General features: G+C 38.5%; 1 pseudogene across 1 annotated transcript; it reads right to left on the reverse strand.

Moving 5' to 3' along the window:
• Positions 1–1,910: 1,910 nt before the first annotated feature.
• Positions 1,911–13,033, reverse strand: LOC104677694 (annotated as a pseudogene). Its single transcript, XR_004053228.1, has 5 exons — positions 12,574–13,033; positions 10,882–11,006; positions 10,076–10,143; positions 4,036–4,210; positions 1,911–3,262 (listed from the first exon to the last, which is right to left on the reverse strand). The product of XR_004053228.1 is annotated as a putative inactive fatty acyl-CoA reductase 2-like protein (transcript).
• Between the last annotated feature and the right edge of the window lie 64 nt (positions 13,034–13,097).

Raw genomic sequence — 13,097 nt, forward strand, 5'->3', positions numbered from 1 at the left:
GGGATTTCCATGGTGCTTAATGTGTATTTTTTTAAATTGTGAGATCAAACAACACAAATCTTGAGCCATTGTATATGTTACCTGGGTAAAAAAACTAACTTAATCTTTTCAAATATCTAATGGAATCCCAGGCATAGTGATTTATTAAAATATGAAGTTAACTATTTAAGAGAAAATTAATCACTAATAATGAAAGGAGTTGATTTTCTAAGAAAAGCAAGTATGTAATTAAGGAATCATTAGCAGACTCAAAACCATTACAACATTTAAAAGCAATCAACATTACAATTCTTAGGCTGTGTTTTAAATTCCTCATAACCTAAACATATACATTCATTAATTATTCACTTGCCATGATCAACAATGAAAGATGAGTCAGAAAAACCAGAGGCTTTAATTCAAAAATGACAATCTTTGGTACTGCAGCAAGGAAATAACTAGCTGGTGAAATTAATGACTCCATCTGGCTTTATCTCGGCAATGTTCTGATACACATGCAATGAACAACTTCACGTTGTTTGATGTTGTTAATTCTTTACAGCCATCTCTATGGCTGGTCATAATACATAAGGTCAATCAGAAATGATCATATTATGAAATGTAAATCACTTCACATGCCTTATCTGGAAAAGGTGCTTATACTTACTTGCATCATCTCAAGTTCCAAGAGCCAAAAATATATACATGCTCATGGAGGAGAATTTCCTTTCTGATTTTAGAACAGTCTGAAAATGGGGTGAAAAAATGAAAAAGGGGGAGCTTACAAATAACAAAAATGTATATCCCAAATGAAAATTAGAATTTATATGGAACTAGTAGCAGTAACAACAGTAGACAAAAGATAGAATGTAGATGTTAAGAAGATGTCTACAAGGGAAGCACAAGACTCCAAAGGCTCTTGCTACTAAAACATAGACTCAAGGTTTACCATCTGTAATATTCTGCTGCCAAGTACATCTATGGCCACTGGTACTGTCTAAAATGAGGATATATATTAAGAAATCACCAAAAAGGACTGCATAGCAGAAACTTTTCTGATATCAAGGGATCAACTTAACTACAATTATATACAGGTGCCAATTTCCTCTGGAGTAAACTATCACACTGGGCCTCATGTACCAGTTAGATAATCCAAACCAGCCCTTATTGCATAACTTATCTAAAATATTGGACTCTACATTTTGCCTCTGCAGAACTGAGAGAAGAAATGTATAAATAGGATAGTGATATTGCCTTTGTCTATGGGAATTCTTGAGTCTAATAAAAAAATCTGGGAAAAATCTAACTCCATGATTACACTTGGGCACATAGGTGATTAATATGAATGAAGTAACAACCATAAATACAATCATAACCACAAGAACAACAGTAATTCAAATTTTCTCACTTCACAGATGTTCTTAGAACACTTTATTGGTATCTTGCAGGTGCTGTCCCCAAGCCTCAGGTGTCATTCCATAATCTCAGTTGATGCAAAGGCAAACACCACACTCTCCTCTGTTCAATGTCTGCCATCCCTGTCTTTTTGGCCTCTGACTCTTCCCTATACTACTATCTGTGCACTTGAGATCTTCACTGACATAGCTGGGCTCTGTATTTATTGATGAGAATATCTCCTTTCTCTTAGACTAGGCATGACCAAAAGGTTAATCTGGGTTCAAAGATCAATGACAATGACCACTCAGTTTTCATTCAAGATCAATTTATTGTACAAACAAACATGGGTTACATTCCAGACAAACAGATATAAGTGAGTAGACTTATGCCCTGGTGCCTCCTTGACTCTTCAAAGGATGCAAAACAAATCCTGCCAGCCGGAAGTGGGAGTTTGCAGAGGTGGCAGGTGGCAGAGGTGGCTGGTTGTTCTTTGAGCTGGCTTGGCCTTGTCTGGCATGCACAGGCCCTGGCACAGCAAAACATTCAGGGAGTAAGAGTGTTGCACAAAGGATTTTACCAACCTTGTCACATTAAGCAGCATTCAAGGATTTTCTGACCACCACTTAAGCAAATTTTGTGTTATGCTATAGCAATGAACTTACTTTTTCTATTTCTAAACAAAACACTGGGTTCACACACAGGCCTGGACAAAGCTTGCCACTTCTGGACTATTTACTGATCTTCTTATTCTCAAAGAAAGCAAGATGAATGATGCGCAATACCATGGCTATGGCATGTGACTCTTCTAGACCTGGATGGTTAGTGTCCCAATATTTAACTGATTTTGAGGGGGAGTGAAAATATGCCATCAGTTCTTCCTTCTATCATCCCCATCACTACCATACACATAATGACATAATCATGTCATAGTGTATCCTCAGAATCACTATTTCTAGCTGAGTGTATAGTAAGGCTTTATATCTAGGTCAGTTCATTGTACCTGTGTCTCCTCTACACCCTCCTTCACCATGCCTACCTTGAGGAATTCAGCAAGTGATCATTCACACAAGCTAAAGGATTTTAGCTTTCTCTGCCATAAAGATTATTGCTAAAATACATACCATACAACAAACCAACCCATTTCCCACAAATCTTACTGTCTGACTTCTCACAGAATACATAATGACTTTTATTGTGTCTCTTCCTTCGTGTTTCTCTTTCCTGACTGAACTTTTTTCTTTATCCAGGCCTTCTTCCAATCCTGATACATTTTAAAACCTTTAGCATTTCTGCCTATAATATTTGGGTGTTCTTCTTTTCCTATCTTTACTTAATAAGTCCCATACAAACATTTTCCCCACAATCACAATGTTTTCTTCTCCCTTTGCTCAAGAACTGAGTTATGAGCTCCAAATGAGGTCTGAAAAAATTTGGATAAACTCTACATTGGCTAAGTTTTAGTCATTTGCACTGCTAATAAAGATGACAATTCAACATGCTGAAGACGACTCCCTCCCTCATAAAGGGGCTAACACAGAGGGCAATACTGTTCATGCTTCTGATTCTTGATCCCAAGAATTGCTTTAGGCAATTACAATAATGTCTCCTCCGACACATATTATTATTCAAGTGAGACAGAGAAAGACTATGTCATATGTCACACAGCTAGGTGGTGACGGCTGACGTAGCATCAGCACACTGTGTTCCCTCTAATGTCTTCATTCATCTCTAGGTGGCAGTAAATCTGGTCCTGAATACTGACTTTGACACTCTGCTTTCTCCACATCCTTCCTGTCACTTCCTTTGAGACTACTTCAGATTCTTCCCTTAGCTTCTATTTCTCCATTTGTAAAATTGGGTTGATGAGGATATCTTCCTTCAGTAGCTTCGACAACAAAAATGGGATCATCATGCATCCTCCTTAGCCCCATGAGTAAGCTCCCAGTAAGTGAGGTTGCCATCATTATTGTATATTTAAGATGATATACCTATTTGAAAAACCCTAGTCACAGAGCCTCAGTTGCTTTTCTTTTTGGGTGAATGATCACTTGCTGAATTCATCAGGCAAGCTCTTTTACATTTACCTTCCTTTATTATGCTGGAGCATTTTTAATGTAGGAGGCTTTTGTGGCTTCTCACTATGACTGCTTTGTTTGTTCAAAACTTACACAGGCTGAGTATCCTTTATCTGAAATGCTTGGGTCAGAAGTGTTTTGGGTTTCGACTGTTTTCAGATTTTGGAATATTTGCTTATATATAATGAGATATCTTGGGAATGGGACCCGCGTCTAAACACAAAATTCATTTATGTTTCATACACACTTAGCCATATACACATAACCTGAAGGTAATCTTTATACAATATTTTAAATGCTTTTATGCATGAAACTAAGTTTTGAATGTGTTTTGACTGTGACCCATCACATGAGGTAAGATGTGTGGAATTTTCCCCTTGTGGTGTCATGTCAGCACTCAGAACATTTTGGATTTTGGAGAATTTCAGATTTTGGATTTTCAGAGTAGGTGTGTTCAATCTGTATATATGGGTCAGATTCAGTCGTCTCCTTTAATCCTTGGCTGAAGGAAGCACTAAAGACTTTGGGGCCTTAATCTCCCATATGCAGTGACACTCTCAAAGCCATTGACTCAGCTTCTCACCTGAGTTTCCTTCCAGTGAGCCACAGATAGAAGTCATAGATGATGGCAGGGGCCTGGTGGCTGATGGCATTCCAGTACTGGGTTGTGAAGTTGCTGGTGGTGAAATCAGCGTATGGCCTCCTAAAAGCTCTCTCAAATGTAATTGGAATTTCAAAGGTTGGCGAGACCTGGAATCCTGGGGAAAAAAAGAGAGAGAGCGCTAGAGGAGAATAGGAGAATATAAACCATCATAGTGGAAGGTATTTGTAATGGGTCACAGCAATAAAGACAAAGGATTTGCTGTGTAGAGTCAAGAATCAATTTCTGAGAACAATATAAAGATTTTTATGCTAGGCAAGTGGTTATCTGCAAAATGAAACAATGTGAATGGGTTAAGAATTGGATCCTTTATTTGAAACATCTACTCTAAAACAAATTCCTGGGGAAACGCATGTAGTCAATATAAGGGGGTACTGTTCAGAAAAAACATAAATCTGCATTTAATTCTAAGGTTATCTAATCTATTCTGAAAGCCCCAAGGCAGAGGCTAGAAACTTTATTTCCCTGGCTGGACCATTACTTTCAGAACAATTTAGAAAGTTTCTTAACATTTTATTTCAATCTTTATTAAAAGTTTAACTAAAAAATTCTAAAGGCAATATTTTCTTGTGTTAGTTTACTTTCAATATTTCTCTGGGAATATGTCAGACTCAGTCGTCCACTCTGGTATCCAGGGTTTTATTCATAATAGTGTTTTTCTTTTTATATTATTACTTAGAGTAAACTTAATTAAGAACTTTTTACGTACATTTGTGAATTCAGTAGTTCTTTCGAAAAGATACTCATTTGAATTCAGTTTTATTTAAGGTATGTAGGTTGTTGCAAAGCATATGCCTAAGCTCATTATTCAATTATGATGTCAGTTATTACAGTAATATGATTATTGCCCTACTTTAAAAATGCCAGCTAAAAATCTATCTGAAAAATATAGCTCCTCTTCAGAGAAGATTCTCAAGAATCATCTGGTCCATAGGGATTTATACTTTAAAAAGATGGTGGTAAATAAAAAAGTTATGTACAGGTTGATAGCATAAGAGATTCTGATCTCCACACTGACATTCTGATCTGTATATCCATATACTTGTTCAACATTTCCAACTGGAGGTGTAATAGACATTCACATTTAACGGCTCTAAAATGGGCCTCCTGATACACCCACTGCTAACCACCCCCTTCCCAATACGTACACAAACTTGCTGTTTCACCAGGCTTCTACCTCTGACCAAATGGTGATTCAATTTGTTTAGTAGTTCAGCCAAAAACTTTGGGGTTATCCTTGATTCTTCTCTTTCTTTAACAACCCACACACAATTGAACAAAATCTATCAGCTCTCTGTTTGAAAAATACCCAGAATCATAATTTCCACCTGCTCTCTCTCTGATCAAAACCACTACTGTAGCCTGGAATGTTGCAATACTGTCCGAAGTGGTCTCTGCCACTACCCCTGGATCCCCAGGTGGACCTCCATGTAGCCGCCAGAGTGATTCTTGTAAAATGTAACTCAGAGTATATTATAGGAACTTCTCCATTCAGAGCCCTTCAATGGAATGTCTTCTCATTTAGAGGCAAAGCCATGGTCTGCAAGGCTTTGCACTCTCTGCATCCTCTCTCTCTGCCCACCACTCTGACTTCATCTCTTACCGCTCTCCCTCTCAGTGCTTCTGCTGCAGCCATACTGGCCTCCTTGCTGTCCTTGAATATGATTAAAGAACTTTAGCACTTACTGTTTCTTCAACTTGGGATATTTCATCCACATGTCCTTCTGATTTGCCCTCTCATTTATTTCAGGTCTCTACTAAGAAGACACCTTATCGGAGAGACTTTCTTTGGCCATCACATATCAAATAGCAGCCTTCCCACAACACTATTTACTTCTTTAATCTCTTTTATTTTTCTGCACTCAACCATATCTGATGTATATTTCTCCTTTCTAAGATTTAAGTACCAGAATGAAATTTTGTCTGCATTGTTTGAACCTATACAGTACCTTAAAGAGTGGCTGACTCAGTGACTAATAAACATTTTTTGACTAAATGAATGAATAAATATCTCAGCAACATACAATTACTTTCCTTTCCTAAATCTATGTCAATCCTTCCTTTAGTCATTTCAAATATATTTATGTAGCATTTAACACTTGCCAGGCACTGTGGTAGATGCTGAGGTAAAAAAATTACATATGACATATTCCTGGTCTTTAAAGAATTGGCAATCTGGTGGGAGATGTGGACAATTCATGATTACAATACTTTGCTTGAGTATTCTGCTAGAGGCCAGTACAATACGCTCTGGAGGAATACAAAAGAAGCATCTAGCTCTGTCTGGGTGCCAGGAAGGGGAGGGGTAGGGCTGGGTTAGGAAAGGCTTTCTGAGAAAGCTGTCCATATGGTGATAGCAGGCGTTTACTAAAATGTTCACTGTTCTAACCACTGTACGAAGCAGTTTATCTCCCTACATTCTCCCAAGAGCTCCCTAGAATATAATAATTATTATTGTCACTCGCAGATAAGAAAATGGATATACAGGGAGAAACTGAGAGGCTTTTTCAAACTGATACAACTAATAAGCAATGGAGTCTACTGAATGGTGGGACCATTGTAGCATATAACAGCTATTTGAGCACGGATTTCTGTTTAGTGATACATCCTCAGCACCAAGAATAATGCCTATTTAATGAATACAGGAGTGAGTGAATGAGCTAGGATTTGAATCCAAATCTATCAGGTCCCAAAGCCCAAGACTTTTAACCATGAAGCTACCATTTTTCTGATGTGAGGGACAAGTAGAAACTCATGCACCTGTAGAAAATGTAATTTGGCAATGGAAAACCGCACCCTACATCCTCATAGGTCAAAGAAGAAATTCAAATGAAAACTGTTTAAGGATTAGAGAGTAATGATAACATAAACATTATACAACAAAATGTGTGGGATACAGCCAAAGTGGCATTTGAGGGAAATACAAGCCACGAATGCATGTATTAGACAAGCCGAATAATTGTGGGTTATATTTCTAAGTTAAAGAGAAGAAAAACATAATCAAAGAAAACAGGAGGAAGGGGAAAAAAGAGATAAGGCAATACATCTACGCAACAGAAAACACAGCAGCATAATAAAGAGTCAATAGGCTGGACTCAGTGGCTCATGCCTGTAATCCCAGCACTTTTGGAGGCTGAGGTGGGTGGATCACCTGAGGTCGGGAGTTCGAGACCAGCCTGACCAACATGGAGAAACCCCATCTCTACTAAAAATACAAAATTAGCCGGGCATGGTGGTGCATGTCTGTAATCCCAGCTACTCTACTCAGGAGGTTGAGGCAGACGAACTGCTTGAACCTGGGAGGCAGAGGTTGTGGTGAGCCAAGATCATGCCATTGTACTCCAGCCTGGGCAACAAGAGTGAGACTCCATCAAAAAAGAGACGAGACGAGACGAGACGAGACGAGACGAGAAGAGAAGAGAAGAGAAGAGAAGAGAAGAGAAGAGAAGAGAAGAGAAGTCAATAAAGCCAGAAGAAGTTGGTCCTTTGAAAAAAAGAAATAAAATAGACCCTTTAGAGACTAGCTAAGAAAAGATAAGACACACAAATATTATGAATTAAAACAGAAGCATAATTACAGATACAGTTTAGGACAAAAATATTAATATAATATGAAAACAATGTAAATACATTTTAAAACAGACAAAATCTTAGAAAAAGAGACAAATATAACTAAAACCGATTCCAGCAGAAAATGAAGCCTGCAAAATTCTTTAACTATTAAAGACACTGAAGCAATAAAAAATCTTCTCACAAAAAATTATAAATCCAGATAATTTAAAGGTGCTTTTCCCAAGTTTTTGAGGAACAGATTACTCCACTATTACACAAGCACTTTCAGAGAATAGAAAAAACAAGGGAACTATATGATTAGCAAACTGAATTAAACAACATATAAAAAAAAGATAACACGGCATGACCAAGTTGGGTTTATCCTAAAAATGTCAGGAGAGTTTAATATTTGAAGTCTTCTGCTTAAAATTAGCAGCAAGACAACAATACGCACTATAGCCATTTGTATTCACCATTATAGTAGAAGTTCAACAAGAAGACTGAGCGTGGTGGCTCATGCCTGTAATCCCAGCACTTTGAGAGGCCACGGCAGGTGGATCATGAGATCAGGAGATCGAGACCATCCTGGCTAACATGGTGAAACCCTGTCTCTACTAAAAATACAAAAAATTAGTCAGGTGTGGTGGCGGATGCCTGTAGTCCCAGCTACTCAGAGGCTGAGGCAGGAGAATGGCGTGAATGAACCCAGGAGGCAGAGCTTGCATTGAGCCGAGATGGCGCCATCAACAAGAAAAATAAAGACCTAAGGCTTGAAAAAATGGGGATAATACTGGTATTTTTGCAGATTTAGTAACTGTCTACATAGGAAATCAAGAGGAAATTTTATACAATTTCTAGCAATAAGTTTAGCAAGATAGCTGAATACAAGGTCAATATACAAAAATCAATTGCATTTGACATCATCCACAAACAATTAGAAAATATATTTTTACAAAAGACATTTAAATTAGTAAAAAAAGAAAAAAAGCATCAGTTACCTAGGCCCTAGGTAAAAATCTGATAAAAGATGCTTAAGACCTATATGCAGGAGATTAAAAACTCTTCTTAAGGGACACTAAAGGAGACAATTCTATGGCGAGATAGCCCATGTTCACCCACCCAGCTATCTATCACTCCTTGTAATATCACCTGAGACTATATATGCTCAGCCTCCTGTTAACATGCCTACTGCTCCTAGTAGGAAGCATTTTTATCCCTCCTAAGAGTCCCTGATAGGAAACACAAATGAGTTTAATTTGAATGCAACATCAAATTAATTAGTAATAGCTTCCAGAAACGCTGTGTTAGAAGAGAATCCAGAACAGAGGCTTGGCACAGGGATAACCAATGTCATATCAGCCTACAATGTTTGCTATAGGTGTGAGAGAGGTAGAGGAAACATGCATGCCAGGTATTTTTCATTCCTGGAAAATTATTTTTCAATTCAAAGCCACAATATATAAATGAGCCACGGTGTCCAGCTGCCTTGCAATAGAACTCTCAGTGTGGTACCATGGCTTACCATTGGAATATGAAGAGCTAGTGTCATCTATGTAACAGGGACAGAAGGGGTGTGTTAGCAGGTACTAAGAAATCCTACAGAACAGCAAAATTCCCTATTTTTATCTTCTACCATCATTAGATGTTTAAGTTGTACTCAAATTGATTTCCATGGTTTTTGTACATTGAACAGATTAAATCCCTTACATTCAGACAAATTAATCATTTGTATAGTACAGGGTTTCTCAAAGAGCATTTCCCCAAGCATCAAGAATCATCTAGATGCTTATTAAAAATATAGTTTCCTCAGCATCACCCAAGACCTTGGTCCCAGGGTCTAAGGGATCTGGATGTTGCTTTTATTCTCCCATAGTGATTCCTATTCACTTTTACAAATCACTAGTAGAGTAGTTAATGCACACCCAAGAGAGGCAAATTGCATAAATTAATGATCAGTATTACAGACTCAATAAGGAAGGAATAAGACCATTCGACTTTCTACATCTCATTGGTCATTGATCACGTTGCATTCTCAGTGATGTATCAAGAAGGGAAGGGGTGTGTATAGGACCCACTGCCCCAGCAGGGCGGAGTATTTCAGCATTTTATCACTGAGATTCTTTATAACTGCCAACTTTTGCTTTATTTCATCATTGTTTTTTAAAATCTTTATAGCCAATGGACCCCCTACTGCTTACAATCATGTATGAGTTCCCAGTGACTCCTTTCCTTGGTAACCACAGTACCGTCTAGTTAACTACCACAGATTTACAATTTCTCATTATTTTGTCTCTTTATTTACTTTTTGTCTTTCTCCCCATGTAGGCTCTAAGCTCCATGACACACTTTGTCTATTTTTTCTCTGTATCAGACACTAGTAATTATGCAGATACATGGCTAAAGTACTTACCCATTTTGCCCCAACTGCAGGGATTGAGGTTACCAGATGTACAGTGGTAGACTAACATTGACTTAGGTCTGGAAAATAAAATAAAAATTAAATAAATACAACAGAATGGAAAACTAATGAAAGAAAAATGAGGGAGATAGAGTTGATTCCATAATTCATCTGATTAAGGCAACCTATGCAAGAAGGCTTCCGTATTTTTTTCTTTCTTTGGGTTAATAAGCAAACTGGAAGAAGACTAGCAAAAGGGTGTGTGTTGGGGGGTGCGTGTGTGAAAGACATGTGTTAAATAGGAGTGATATATTATGAAGCACATATGTGTGAGTTCACGTAAGAAAAATTTAATTCTGTTTACCACTTATTAACGCAGCCAAATGTATGAACAACCTGTTTTTTTTTTTCCTTTGTACCAGGAAACTTCCCCACACATAGTGATTGAACACTTTTGGCATTAACCAGAGTTCAATTAAAAAAAATATTCTCTCATTTCATCCACTTCTATCTCCTTTGCCCTAAAAAAGAAAGCTGAATGTTAAACTACCAATAGAAAGAAAAGCCTTTTGATTATCAAGAATTTTATGGTTGATTTAAATGTTTTATTACTTTATGAGTAGCCAAGTACTAAACTGTATTTTGAAAACAACTCAATGTATATATGATGGCATATTAGGAACTCTATAAAATATTGAAATGAACACCCTCTCACATTTGGTGTTTTGTACAATGAAATGCCTATATTTGGAAAATGTGCCTAATAGATGAACCCTCCCCCTCATGAAATCTTTGAAAGCCCACTTGAGCATCCACACCTGTGAACTGCAGCACACCATCCTACAGCTAGCCGGAGATTGATGGCTGTATCCAATGGAATTGGAATTTAGTCTCCCACAGCCACTGGAGTAGCTTTTATGGCCAGAAGAAACCCTTTCCCAGCCTGCACAGGAAAAAGAACATAAAATATGAAACCAGGTCTTAAGTAACAACTGGGGCTAAAATATGTATCATCAAACTGATTATACTAGTGCAATAAGTGAAGACAGCTAACATCGATCCATCGCTTACCAGGTTCCTACACTAAGTCTGACTTCATCAGCCTATCCTAGCTTCCCAGCCAAGCGCACCTTCAGCATTTTCTTGAACTACTAGTGTTCCTCACGTTCCTTTAGGGAATAAAATTCCTCATATTTGTGAGAGGTTAATAAACTTAGTTAATTACCAAACACCAAGAATATACCTTCACATTTTTAAAATTAATTAATAAGACACGTTAAGAATTAAGGTTATACAAATTTCCCATTAATGTTTACCATTTCCTTGATGATTTTGTTTTCTGCTAGGGTTTATTAACCCACAAGCAATAGTAGGCACTAAAAGTTTAAGAAGTTTTATTTGAAAAAAAATTAATTGGTGAAATTCCACAATTAATAAGACAAAAACTTTTTTGGCTCAGAAAAATGGCCTTATTATTTACTTTTTATTCAGAATCTCAGTTCACCTCACAGATCACTGACGTTATATAGATACAGGAGTTGCGAATTATTTATGTTAATAATTTGTTAAGTTTATGAAGTTGATTCTGCTTTGCATGTTTCCCACTTTGATTTGAAATGAATAGCACTTTCTTACCTTACTCAATTCTATTTTCTTATAACTAGGTCCCCTTCTTTTGGACATAAGAAACCAATTTAGAACATTTTTTTAAAATGTAAATAAATACGCAGCTTTGCATATAATGAAAACCGCTTTGGGATCATGTTAAAATAATGATGTTCTAAGTCACCAAACATTCACCCCAACTGAACTTTTTTAGGAGAAAGAGTTGAAGGCAGGTGGGAAACAGAAAGAAAGGGGCTGCTGGAAAAATCTGAAGTTCAAAGGAAGGTCTTTGTCACTATCATAATTCATTGTCTCATATTTGTATTTTAATTCATGTTGAACCTAGCTCTGGGAGGAATAGAGACAGAGTCTTAAGCGCAGTTCGAATCCCTAATAAGATTTAAACTCATTTAGATCACTGATTTCCTACTCATTGTACAAAAAAGTAAAGTGGCATTTAGGCCCTAAATGTCTCAGTGTGAGCTGTGAACCCCACAGCTCTACCAGATCCATCTGGACTTCAGGGAGGTGCGCACTGAGAGCTGTTTACCTAGAGGAGCCACGTTTCTCCTTGTAAGACATTATTGAAAAGGTGTTGCTGGCACATGTGTACCCATGTAACAAACCTGCATGTTGTGCACATGTACCCTAGAACTTAAAGTATAGTAATAATAAAAAAAGTCCTTTCCTATATTCACTGATATTTGTATTTGAAAAATTTGCTCCAATATTGGTAGTTGAAGATATTATTTTTACTGCATCCTCAATTCACTGCACTAATTCATGCAATTATTAACTGCAGAAAGGAGGAAATACCCCCATCTTGTGATAAACAAAGCAAAATCCTTGGCAGAACCATGCTCGCCTGCCCGCGTCCCGACCAGCCCGACCGGGCAGCCACTCACCGGTGTCTCTCTTCCCAGCTCCCGGCCCAGTGGCCAAGTGAATCCATCCTGCGGTCCGTCTCCACTTTCGCCAGCCCGTACCGTGAGCGCCGCCTGCAGGAGCGCTGACCTCGCGCCGAGGGTCACCCACCACTACCTCAACACGTGGCGTGCCGGACTTCATTAGGTCCACAGGGCTGGACGGCCTGGGGCAGAGGACACCCCGAAGCCCCCGCGACCCCGCTGTCTGCATCCTACTACCCAAACACTGCACGCAGCTGCCCTATGGCGGCCCAGCGAATGGCCTGGTGTGGGTCCCAGCTGCTGCGACCGGAGCTGGACCCGCGGCTGCCGGATGGCCCGCGCTGCTCAGCCGGTTTCTTTCTTTCTTTCTTTCTTTTTTTGATGGAACCTTGCTCTGTCGCCAGGCTGGAGTGCACTGGCGCGATCTCGGCTCACTGCAATCTCCACCTCCAGGGCTCAAGAGATTCTCCTGCCATAGCCTCCCAAGTAGCTGGGACTACAGGCACGTGCCACTATGCCCA

This window comes from Rhinopithecus roxellana, chromosome 14, assembly GCF_007565055.1.
Source record: "Rhinopithecus roxellana isolate Shanxi Qingling chromosome 14, ASM756505v1, whole genome shotgun sequence".
NCBI classification, from domain to species: domain Eukaryota; kingdom Metazoa; phylum Chordata; class Mammalia; order Primates; family Cercopithecidae; genus Rhinopithecus; species Rhinopithecus roxellana.